Source organism: Otolemur garnettii, unplaced genomic scaffold (assembly GCF_000181295.1).
Source record: "Otolemur garnettii isolate 467f Iridium unplaced genomic scaffold, OtoGar3 scaffold00001, whole genome shotgun sequence".
Lineage (NCBI taxonomy): Eukaryota > Metazoa > Chordata > Mammalia > Primates > Galagidae > Otolemur > Otolemur garnettii.
In genome coordinates, this window is record NW_003852396.1 from 48,227,083 (window position 1) to 48,239,959 (window position 12,877).

Genomic DNA, 12,877 nt, shown 5'->3' on the forward strand with positions numbered 1-12,877 from the left:
TCCTGGGCTCCCATCCAAGGCTCCATGCCCTCAGTCCTGCCTCTTCCCCCCAGGTACACTCTCCTGCCTGACTCCACACCTTTGCCTGCCTTCTCTTTGTACCCACAAGGGAAGCTCTAAGCTCTGCTTCTTCTTCCAGACTCTGTTGGGATTCTGCCTCCTGTGCAAGTTCCTTCTCAGAAACTGCTGGGAGAATTCACCTCTCCTACCCCTATTCTTCTCATTTCTCTTTGAACAATAAGCCCTTTAAGACGGTGGTCATCATCTCTATTGTGTTGGGGAGAGTGAGTTCCAACTAAGTGTGAGCCTTGGATTGTCCTTTATCTCTGCAGTTCTGGAGTCTAGCACGAACTTGGCATTTCATTCATTCATTCATTCATACATTTACTCATTCAACAAATGTGTGTCAAGGCTCATTCTATATGAGGCACCATCAGAGGTAAGAGGGCCACAGCTGTGGATAAGTAAGATATGTTCCCTACTCTCAAGTTGCTCTTAGCCCAGAGACCATTGTAACACCGAGGGCTGAGCAGATGTGGGTGTGAATTCAAAGAACAGGTGACCAATGGAGCCTGAGGTGGTCCAGGAAAGTTTCTTTAAGTCATGTAGAATAGGGAAAATGAAACTCAAGGGAGGGCATGACTGACCCAAGATCTCACACTAGAATCTGGCAGAGCAAGGGCTGAAATCCCAGCGTAAGGGCCCTTGGCACACAGTCATTTGTGGAGTGAGTACCTCTCTGTCTACACCCCCACCCAAGTCAGCACATTCCTCTCTCATCTTCCCCACAGAAGGAACAGACCCACTTGGCCAGAGCCTGGGCAGCCTTGCCATATTCTGATGCAAAATCTTCTATTTTCAAGCTACTTCAAACTTTGGATGACTCAGTGGGTCCTGGGAGTCACAGAGAGGCTCTTAACAGAATTCAAAACCAGAGAACAAGACTCCCTCCCTGAAGGGTACTTGGGGACAACTCTCTTCTTACTCATGTTTTGTTTGTTTTCCTGTTACAAATATAAGATGCACTAATCTTATGTAGAAAATATGGGAAGAAATAAAAATCAACCATAATTCCACCACCCAGACATAATCATTGTTAATATTTTGGTGCATTGAGATGGTGATTTGGGGAATATTATTTAGAAATTGCTACACCATATCATTGCTGCTCATTAATTGATGCAAATGTATGAATATGATTAACTTAAATATACTTAGCTTGTTGTAAAGTCTTACATACTCCAGTGCCTAGAAATCTCAAAGATCTTCTGCTCCCAAAAGAGAGCTCTTTTTTTTTTTTTTTTTTTTTTGAGACAGAGTTTCACTATGTTGCTCTCGGTAGAGTCCATGGTGTCATAGCTCACAGCAACCTCTAACTCTTGGGCTTAAATGTTTCTCTTGCCTCAGCCTCCCAAGGAGCTGGGACTACAGGTGCCCGCCACATTGCCCGGCTATTATTGTTGTTGCAGTTGTCATTGTTGTTTAGCAGGCCCAGGCTGGGTTCTATGTGGCCAATGCCATAACCACTGTGCTACGGGCGCCAGGCCCGAAAGAGAGCTCTTAAACCTAACTGGATTAGGGCTCTTTCCATGCTGACTAGCATCTATCTGTTTGCCTCCCTCTCTTCCCCACCAGGCTGCCTGTTTCCAAAGAGTATTCTGAGCCTTTCTCATCATGCCCTTTCTAGCCTACACAGCACACACTAGACACCCAGAACTGAATGCAATGAATGTGTTGTGCTCTGGGGAAAGTGTTCTGGGGTCCTCCAATTTAGCTGTTTTACAGTGCTGGTTATATATTTGTAAGGATAGCTCTCCCCTCTCTGCTGTGTTTACTAAAGAATGAAAGTATCTTAGAGCAGGAATTTGTTTTCCCCATTAAGGAATCCCTGGGTGCCCAGGACAGTGCCTGGCACACACAGAAAGTCCTTAAGCCATGTTTGCAAAAGACTTTACGATGGGAATAATGTCACTTTGGTAAACAGTGTGCATGGATTATTACCACAGCCCTATGGCAGGGGTCTAACACTATTTGCCACAGGAAACTGAGGCTCAGAGAGGTTAGGTGGCTTGTCCAAGGTTGGTGTGTTAGTAAGTGGCAGAGGAGAACTTGACTCCAAAAGCCAAGTGCATTCTATCTGCTCCTTAATTGGGGTTGCTTTCCAGATACTCATCCTCAGACACCAGCCCAGTGAAGAAGCTCACTATCTCCCCTTCCTTCCCTTTTCTAAAGGTTGGGTGAAATGCCACAGGGCTGGAGCCACTAACAGAGAGGAAAGATCCTCCACAGGGGCACAGCCATCCGTGTGGGCTGGGGCTCTCCTGGCTCCCTGGATTCACGGTCCGGCCTTCGCCACCTATCTTTTTCACGACTCTATTTCCGCTCTTGTCAACAGGTCTCTTAACGAAATGTTCTCCATCATTGCTGGCTATTTTTACCCCCTTTATCAGAGTTATTTCCTTTGGTAAATAGCTTCCTGGCAGGGCGGGCAGCCCAATGTGGGTGCCAGCAGCACCGTGTGGACGGGGGTGTGGGCTGGGTGGGCATCTGAGGAGGGAGGCAAGACCGGGGCAGTCGTGGACCTGGCCTCGCCTTTGGGGGCCGCTTTCTGCTCTGATGGCGGCCGCAGCAAGATGCTCATTCATTTCCACTTCAATTTGTTAAAACCATTCTTCCAGGAGGCAGTGTGTGCACAGGCCTCGGAAACAGATAATCAGCGACAGGCGCCCAAAATAGACTCAAAATCAGCAGCGTTTTGTTTCCCTCAAGGCTTTTCATGCCTGCGAGGGGAGGAAAGAAAGGATCCAGAGCATTTTCTGCATCCAAACACACATCTATTTTACAATAAGACAAATGACTCGTATTCCTGCTATTGAATCCGGCAGCGTCCCCTCCCCACCAGCCACCCCTTCTCTGAAGACCTCGCCAGCATTTCCTTTTGTGGCTACAAGAGAAGCAAACAGCAGTTCACACATCTCTGGTGCAGCCCGCCTCTGCCTCCTCTGAAAATCACAAACTGAGATTTTCATAAATTAACACTGTGTGTTCTGCTGAAACCATTTCCAGAAGGTGCTGCAATCTAGGCCCTGCTGGAGAGAGATGAGCCAGGGATTTGCCAGCTGAAGCCCCCATCAGAGGTTAAACCAGGCCTCTGTAGACCCCCTGGGTGGCTGTCTGAGTGTTGTCCATCATCACTGATCTTCTAAAAGGGACATCAACTTCTGGAGGAGATTCCCTGATGACCAGGGAGACCACACATGCTGGGAGTGAGTCCTAGGGGAGGACAAGAGGGCTGGACTTCAGTTCCAGCCCAGTCCTGACTCAGGCCATGACCTTGGCCAAGCCGCCATTCCCTAGGAAGTCATTTCCTCCTGGTAAACATTCTCCATGATACTTCCCCTTTGTAGCCCTTATACAATGGTAATCTAATACTTGTGGAGCATTTTGACTACCTACCTCGGGGGTCTTCACACGAAAGGATCTCCACGTGTGTAGAATATTTTGACCATCTAGATTAGTGGTCTGGCTATAGGCATGAACTTACATATTGTCAATTGCAGGGTTGAGTAGCCACATAAAGACTGGATGGCCACCAAACCTCAAATTATCTGCTTGCTGGCTCTTTAGAGGAAAATTTTGCCAAGCCCTGGTCTAGATGGTGAGTCCCAGAGAGCAGAAACCATTTCCCCTCAAGAAGTCAGGGACACACCCACGGTTACTCAGCTAGGAAGTTCCTGAAAGCAAATGTGAGTGTGAAATTCTAATATCCAGGACTATGAGGGAAGTTACCAATGGAATATGTATGCGTAGAGTGACAAAAAAGAAATCCCTCCCAAGATTAAATGCCACATGACATGTACATAGGTGGGTAAATTCTGTGTGTCCAGCATAATCTTGCTGGGCAAGAGCTCTATTCTGGCACACTCTCCACTACTTCTGAGCTATATGGCCCTGGGAAAGTTCTTAACCACTCTGGGGCTCATTTGTTTCGCTTGTCAAATGGATATAACAAGACTTACTTTGCAGAACTTTTTATAAAGATTCAGCATGAAAATTTAATAAAATATTCAGCTCTGTTCATAGCAAATGTTGGGGATTCTCCCCCAAGTTTGGTTCTCTTCGATGGTCCCCACTTGCAATGACATGACCTCCTTTGATCTAATCTGTTTGTGTTTCCCAGAACAGTTCAAGTGGCTAGACAGAGTGTGAGGGCCCCTGGGATCGCAGACGGCAGCAGAGTGTAGAGAGAGGATTTTAGATGGAAAGATGTGAGTTCAAATCTTGGTCCTGTTACTCACTGAGCCTTATGACTTTGAGCATGTTGGTTTTACCCCTCTAGGCTCCACTTGTCTCTTCTGGAAGATGAGAGGAAAAGAGACCCTTTCTTGTAGGGCAGTAATAAAGACAGAATGCAGGGCTGTGTGTTAGGTGTTTAGAACCTAAACAGGACTCAGCACTCATTAGGAGTAAATAGTGAGTACTTAACCCATGTTGGTTTTTACTCCCCTCTCAGATGATCTGGTTTAGATAATTCCAGCTTGTCCTGAGTTCTCCCGGAAATGGTTGGCTTTGGGCATTGCAAGGCTCCCCATGAACTCCACTTTGGGGGCAGGAGGCTCTGAAAAGGCCCCTGTCCTGTCCCACTGAAGTGGAAAGTGCTATAAAACCCAGAGGCCCAACATGCCAAACCAGTCCAGCCATACTCCTTGCATGGGGGCCAAACAGTGTCTTTGAAAAATATGTGTTTTCCTGGATAAAACCTCTGATTGGACAATTATAGGTCTTCTGGCTTTATGCAGACTTTATGACTTTGAAAGCTCTTTGCTGGGATAGGGGGAAATTTATGAATGGGATATATTTATTTCCATGACATTCTGACTCATGTCATTAACCCAATGGGAGCTGGGCTTCCATTACGTGCTAATTTCTCTTTGCCAGGTGGTTGTTACTCTGCCTTTAGAGAGCCACAACTAGTTGGTACTGAAACCCAGGCCGAGGGCTTCTGGCTGCTTAAAATACTGTCCAGTACCCAGATTGATTGCTCAGAAAGGAATATGATACTTGGAAATTTTCAAGGAGGGATTACAATTTGTGTCTCAAATTTTGAAAGCTCGTTTTATCTGGACCTTTTATTCCCTCTCATAGAAAACTCATGGGTACCCAAATCCAAGAACTTTTTTGAAGGTAGGCAATGGAGTTACAAAGACATGTCTGGGTCAATGTAGCAACAAGACTGACCTCACACAGAAATCGTGTTAGTTAGGACAATGCAAGCCTCTATAACAGAAAGATCCCACAATGTATAAAGGCTCAAACACAATACAAATTTATTTCTCATTCACACAAGAGATATTTCTGGTCGGTGGATGGCTCTTCTCCACCCAATGATTCAGGAATCCATCTGTTATACTCAAAAAGAGAAAGCACAGATTTTGGAGGCTAATTAGTTACATAAAGGGAACTGTATTAAAACTGAGACCATCATGGATTAAATGTAGTGTGCAGATAGAGTGCCATTGTGTCAATGAGCCCTCTTCCCTTAGAGCAGTGCCAGACATGTAGCAGGTGCTCATCAGTAAATGTTTATAAAAGGAATGAATGAATGAATATCCCACCTGTTCTGTTCCCTCTTTCCCTGACTTAGCCTGATAGAAAGGCCAGATTCCTGGTAAACTATTTCAGTTTGCTTCAAAGTGTACCTGTTGGAAATAGCCCAAGTGTGCATTGACTCATGAATGGATTAACAAATTGTGCTATATGTGCACTGTGGAATACTATGCAGCCATAAAAAGATGGAGACTTCACATCTTTTATGTTTATCTGGATGGAACTGGAGTATCTTCTTAGTAAAGTATCTCAAGAATGGAAAAAAAATATCCTATGTATTCAATACTACTATGAAATCAATATGTAATCACCTACACATTCATAGGAATGGTAAGACATAACTACAGTCCATAAAGTTGAAGGCAAGAGAAGAGAGAGGCAAGGGTTGGGCAGCACCTGTGGCTCAAGGAGTAAGGTGCTGGCCCCATATAGGGAGGTGGTGGGTTCAAACCCTTCCCCAGCCAAAAAAAAGAGAGAGAGAGAGAGGGAAGGGGAGAGGTAAAGCGGAAGGAGGAAGGGTATTCGAGGAGGACCTCACCTAATATGCATGATGCAATGGTACATTTCAAAACTATTAAGAAAAGAGTGTAATTGTGATGGATGTGTTAATCAGTTCAATGTAAACATTTCACATTGTGTATCAAATCAGTACACTGAACCCCATAAATGCATCAATGTACACAGTTATGATTTAATCAAAACAAAACAAAACAAAAAAAGTGTACCTGTTGAAGCCAGACAGAGTCCAAGGGTTGGTCAAATGTACTCTCCCAAAATCCATGCACTTTTAGTTACTTATCCAATTTACAAATTTCTTTTATTGAAGAGCAATTTAAAAATTATATAAATTGGTGACTGTCCTAAACAATTTGGTGTATGAATGTTGTACCCATAGATCCACAAGATTCCTGATTAGAGCTTCTGTTAGACAGATCTGAGCCTACCACTGTAAAAATGACCAGCCTGTGAGTCAACTCACCTGACAGTGGCTGCCGGAGTTGGACTCTGAGTGAAAGCATGCTGTGATTGCTTAGCAATGTCTGCCATAGGCTAGGGGGAGGGAAAATGATAAGCAAAGTCCCCTGTAATTTACATGATGCTGTCAAGTCTAAGCTCTTCATGTATTGTGTAGAGGGGCAAGGCCCAAAGAGGAGAAGTGGCAAGTAACTGCCTTTGGAGATGTAGGTTGGAGGACCACAAGAGGTGATTGGAGCCACAAAGAACATAAAATTACCATTTTCTGCTGATCTGCTGGAAAATTCTCTTGGAAATAGAGAATTTAAGAGAGGTAAGGGCTAGAGACTGATCAGCTATTGTGGCTACTTCTAAGAGTAAAGGTTAGAGGCAGAGCACAGGGTGAGATGTGATGTGATTTGGAATCTGAGATTAACATGCTTCCTACTGAGCTAGGCCAACCTCAATTGTGCCAGATTAGAAGGGGAAGGAGAAGCCTGCTGTTCTTAGCCGTGTTTCTGTGTAAGGAATACGCCATGGGGTAGTTGCATGAACTAAACGTGCAATAGATAGAAGGCTCGAGGCTCTCCTGGGCCTGGACGATGCCTCCCATAGAGACTGGGGCATGAAGGGTGCCATCCAGCTCCTGACCCCACTCCTGCCCCACCTGGTTCCACCAGAGACACAGAGTCATGGCCCCTAGCCACGATGAGCTGGCCATCTGGAGGACAACAGAGAAGTCCCTGTTTCCTGGGTCCTAAGGTGATATCAGTTACACAACACTTTATCAGTTAAGTAACAGTATCTCAAGGAAGCAAGAAATAGTGCCAAGTTAACCAGAATCATGGATGGCAATAATGGGGCCACCTGCATTAATGGAGGAAATGAAGTCAGCCAGGGCTTGTAGTACAGGGCAATTTGTGCAGTGACATGGAGAGTGCTGGGGAGGGTGTGAGCTGTTCTGCTTGGAAGTGGGGTCAGGGCCATGGACAGGGGACATCTGAGGCGGAGTATGCCAGACTGAGAAGGCAAGAAGGGCATTCCAAGCAGAGGGAACAGCATGGCAGGGAAACAGGGCACATACATGTCTGCAAGAGTATATGCAGATGAGACTGGGCAGACAGACGGAACACAGGCTGTGAGCAGCTTTCACTTTACCTGGAGCTGGGGGTGGAAAGTAAGGCTCTCGGCCAAGAGAGCCACTGCCCCATCCAGGACAGGGGACCCAGAAGGAGATCAGCTGTAGCTTCATCTCCTTCACTGCTCCCAGTGTGGGAGCACTGAGGCTTGGTATCCAAGGGATGGTCTATTTAAAGGCACTTGTGAGTCGGTTCTAGATGGCACCCTAAAGGATGGAGGAGAGAGGGAAGGAGAATGTCGGAAGGAAGACACATCAGAGAAGGATCAGAGGGCTGGATTCCGTTTCTGGCTCTGCCCCTGAGCCCCTTAGGGGGCCTGGGGACAACCCCTGCCTCTCTCTGGGCCTCAGCATCTTCAGCACTATGTGGTGCTCAATTGTGTGGGCTCCAAGCTAGACTCCAGCACTTGCCATCTGTGTGCATTGGCCAAGTTGCTTACTGTCGATGCCTAAGTTTTCTCCTTGGTACCGACCTTTCAGAGTTACTGCAAGGATTAGATAATGCATGTCAAAGCACTTTTAATGGTATCTTTTACGTACTAAACACTCAAAATTAGCTATTTACAAAAAATTATTATAGGATGATGATGTAGGATTTTAAACCTTAAACTGGAACCTTTCTTCCAACGTATTTGCAACTACAAAGCGTAAAAAAGGTCACAGTGAGCTCTTCTGGCTGAAGCGCATAGAGACCCTGAGCCCAGACCCTCAGCATCGCACTTGGCCGAGGCTGCCTCCCAGCCCTCCCCAGGTACCTCTGCAGAACCCTTAGATGTCAACCCCCCCCATAATTAAAGCAATTATTTAAGAGATCTCTGAAGTCCCTTTCAGTTGCTCCTTTTAACCTAATTCTTCCTCCCAAAGCTTGAGCATACATCTGGAAAAAGTGTCTTTTACAGATCAAAATCTATTTTCTAAAAGCATCAGTTGAGCCAGGCCCAGGGGGATGGCTGGTAAAGGCGCACCAAACCAGACATGGAGAGATAAGGAAGTTATCTGAGCAACAATCCTGCTTGCAAAAATCCACAGACCACCAAACATCACCTTTATGATTTTTTTCAAGTCAATAAATTTTTATGTAAGGAATTTTACATCTTGTGATTTATTCCACTGCTCAGAGTCACCTTAGTTCCTCCAAAGCTTGTGTCAAGATCTATCTTCAAGGTAAGCCTTTTTAAAAGGACCCATGCTTTAATTCTCAGTTGTTGTGTCAGACAGTCTTATCACAGTTTCCTTAGTTGGGTTTATTTCTACTTCAATACAGACATACTGGAGAACTACTTTAAAACTTTCCAACCTAGAATCTTTGGGATCTAGTTCTCTAAATAATTCACTTTCAGGCCCTAGAAGTTGAATTGTAGAAAATATATTTTTATTTGGACTAACGAGCAAAAATGTATTTTTTTAATTAAATCATAGCTGTGTACATTAATGCAATTATGAGGTACAATGTGCTAGTTTTATATACAATTTGAAACACTTTAATCAAACTGGTTAACATAGCCTTCACCACATTTTCTTAGTTATTGTGTTAAGATATTTATATTCTACCCTTAGTAGATTTGACATGTCCCCTTGTAAAATGCACCATAGGTGTGGTCTCACCAATTACCCTTCCTCTACCCATCTACCCCCCTCCCCTTCCTCTCCTCTTTCCTTTTCATCTTCTCCTATAGTTGGGTTATAGCTTTCATTTGGAAGTGTGGGTGCTTATAAATTAGTTTCATAGTAAGGCTGAGTACATTGGATACTTTTTCTTCCATTCTTGAGATACTTTGCTAAGAAGATTATGTTCCAGCTCCATCCATGTAAACATGAAAGAGGTAAAGTCTCCATCTTTTTTTAAGGCTGCATCATATTCCATGGTGTACATATACCACAATTTATTAAAAATAGACCTGCCATTCAATCCTTCAATTCCTCTATTAGGTATAGATCCAGAGGACCAAAAATCACTTTATAACAAAGATATTTGCGCCAGAATGTTTATTGCAGCCCACTTCATAATTACTAAGTCATGTATTATTCTTTAATATGTTTCTGATATTCAAGTTGTGTTGCATCCAATTTTCATTCATGGCTTTAACAAAAATATTACAGGTCTCCTTGTTACCACTTTAATATGTTTGCTGTGATGGATGCCTAACTTGAATCTCAATTTAGCCCCATTAATAATTTCTGGATGCCATGGACAACAGTGCCCCATGTCCTGGAGAATGAGGTCTGGCCTCTACATTTTCAGGATAAGTTATCAGACGTGACTGTCTTCATTTGTCATAGTTCAGGTAGCTTTCCATTCCTTTGTCTCTAGATGGCTGGGCACTGCCTGTGTGGGGCGCACCAGAGTTGTCTGTTCTTCTTCACTAAGGGACTGTGTCTTATTTTCCCACGTCTAATTCCTAGCAGAGGGGCTGAGTTTACCAGGGGCCCAACAAATCAATATTGGCTCAATCAAAGGGAACTGAATATAGATACCTCTATGTAGATACTCCAAGCTGGATTCAATGGACATGGATCCTAACTATGCAGAGGTTATTGTTTGAAAGGGAAGATCAATAAATGTAAGTGTGTTGAGGTTCAGGACTTACTGCACTATTGAGAGATCAATTCCAAAATCCAGAACAACTGTTATGGGACCCTAGAATGCACAAAAGGCAAGGATTTGCCTTCAGGACCTTCAGGATCTGCTAGGGCTGAGCTTGGGAGGACCCTGAAAAACTTTATCTTGAGGTCCTGAAATGAAAGATCTCTTTGCTTCCTGGGACCCCAGGACCCACTGTAGAGTTCTGCCCAGCCTTCCACTATCCCCTTGTTGTGTCCTTTGTCATAATTGCACATGCACTTTAGACATTGGCCATTCAGCTTCCTAGATAGGTGTTGGAGGCCACAATGAGCAAAAGCTGAGAGTACAAGCCTAGTCCCATTCTGTCATCCAGAGCCTATCTTCACTGACCACTCTGCTTGTCCTTCATCTACATCTGCCTCTGGTCACACACCAGCTGCTTCAGCCTCCTTCAGCCTGTCACTGTTCTCCAAGTCATCCAACCCATTAATGGTCAGGTTCACTCAGCCTGGAAGGCCCGTTCCTGCCCTTCTGTACACACCTATTGAGCTCCTACTCATTCTTTAAAACAATCTGAAATGCCTCCTCTTCTGGGAAGCCTTCCTAGGTCTCCTCAGTTGGAATTCTTTACTCCTCCCTTTCCTGCCCTCTCATAGCCCTTATACAGCATATCTGACAATGTACTTGAGTTTTAATTATGTTTTGTATTGCCTTTATTATGTTATAAAGCTTGATGTGGGCTTTCCATCTCACTAATCTTCAAACCTGAATGTATGGGAGAAGTCCATGGATTTGGGCTTCAATTCCTAGGTCTTTTGGGGTATATAAATTGAGACAAGTTATCAAATATGTCTGAATCTTATCATCCTTGTCTGTAAAATGAGGATTTAAAAACTCTTTTCTTACAAGTTTATAATGAGCATTAACTAAGATAACTTGTATGAAGTCATAGTGAAAATAAGAGTAATGAGAGTTAATATTAAAGCACTACTCATTAAAGCACTACTCTAAGCTCTTTACAAGTAGTTCATTGCATTTTTTTATCTTAGGAATAATTATAGATTTGTAGCAAGTTGCAAAGATAGTACAGAGAGGTCCCATGTGCTCTCTTCCAGTTTTCTCCAATGTTTACATCTTATATAATTATAGTACAATACCAGAAGGAAATTGACATTGGTATAATGTATGATAATAGTTCGGTATCATTTTCTCCCTTGAGTAGATTAGTGGAAACCCTATCACAATCAAGATACAGAGCTAAATATATCCCTGTGCAAAGCCTTTATAGGCACATCTACCCTCTTCCCTTCCACCATTCCTAGCCCCTGGCAACCTTTTTTTTTTGCAGTTTTTGGCTGGGGCTGAGTTTGAACCCACCACCTCTGGTATACTTGAGCCACAGGCACCACCCCCAGCAACCTTTAATATGCTTTCCATCTGCAAAATTTTGTGATTACAACAATGTTATCTAAATGTAATGCCACAGTCTGTGACCTCTTGAGATTAGCTTTTTTTCTACTTAGCATAATGCCCTTTAGATCCATTCAAGTTGTGTATAAATAGTTCATTCCTTTGTTCATGCTGAGTAGTATTCCATGGATATACTACCAATGTACCATGGTTTAGCCATTGAAAGACATCTGGGTTGTTTCCAGTTTTTTGCTATATGACATATTAAGCTGCCATAAACAGCTTCCTATTCACTGGGATAGATCCCCAGGAATACCATTGTTAGGTTATATGCTGAGTATATGTTTAGTTTTTCATAAGAATGTAACTATTCCCTAGAGTGGCTGTACCATTTTATATTCCCACCAGCAATATATTAGCAATTGTTTCTCCACATCTCTGCAAGCATTTGGTGTTTTCACTTTTTTTTATTTTTAGCTGTTCTGGTAGGTATATAGTAACATCGTACTATGGTCTTCCTTTGCCTCTCCCTAATAGCTAATGATGTTGAACATATTTTCACTGCTTATTTTCCATCCATAGTATCTTCTTCAGTAATATGTCTCTATGTATCATTTACCCATCTTCTAATTGGATTGTTTGATTTTTTAATGTGGAGTTTTAAGTATTCTTTATATATGCTGGATATTAGTCCTTTGCCATCTGTGAGATTGGCACATTAGCTCATTTAATCCTCACAACGACCTGTGAAGAGGACACTAGGATTATCTCAATTTAATAGGAGAGAAATTTGAGATGCTAAGAGGTTAGGACTGCATGTGGCATATAGCAGGTGCCCAGGGAAAAAATCCCAGTGAGCTTCATGCAGATGGAGTTCAAACCAAAGGCACATTTCACTCAGGTCATCTTGGTGGAAATGGGAGGGTTATTGGATATAAGGAAGGGGAGATGAACATTAAGGCCAGCAATGAGTAGAGGACCTTAGCACTGGGTTATCAGCCCATTTAACTGGCTGAGAAGTTGAGGCACAGAGTTCTATCTGGAAGTTCCATTAAGCCTATTTAAATTGTCTCTTTTCATCCCAATCCCACCTTTCTCTTATGCGGCAGATTTAGATGGTAGCTGGCCAGTTAGTTTCTTCTACAGAGATTTTTTTCTTAAGGGAAGAGATTTCTTCCATGCCGTTCCTTTCCAGGGTGCTGGGA

The 12,877-nt window shown here is 43.5% G+C and overlaps 1 non-coding gene across 1 annotated transcript; it reads right to left on the reverse strand.

Annotated features, from left to right (window-relative positions):
• Positions 1–9,788: 9,788 nt before the first annotated feature.
• LOC111724643 lies at positions 9,789–9,923 on the reverse strand. The gene has a single exon (XR_002772911.1). It is a non-coding gene; the product is annotated as a small nucleolar RNA SNORA1 (small nucleolar RNA).
• Between the last annotated feature and the right edge of the window lie 2,954 nt (positions 9,924–12,877).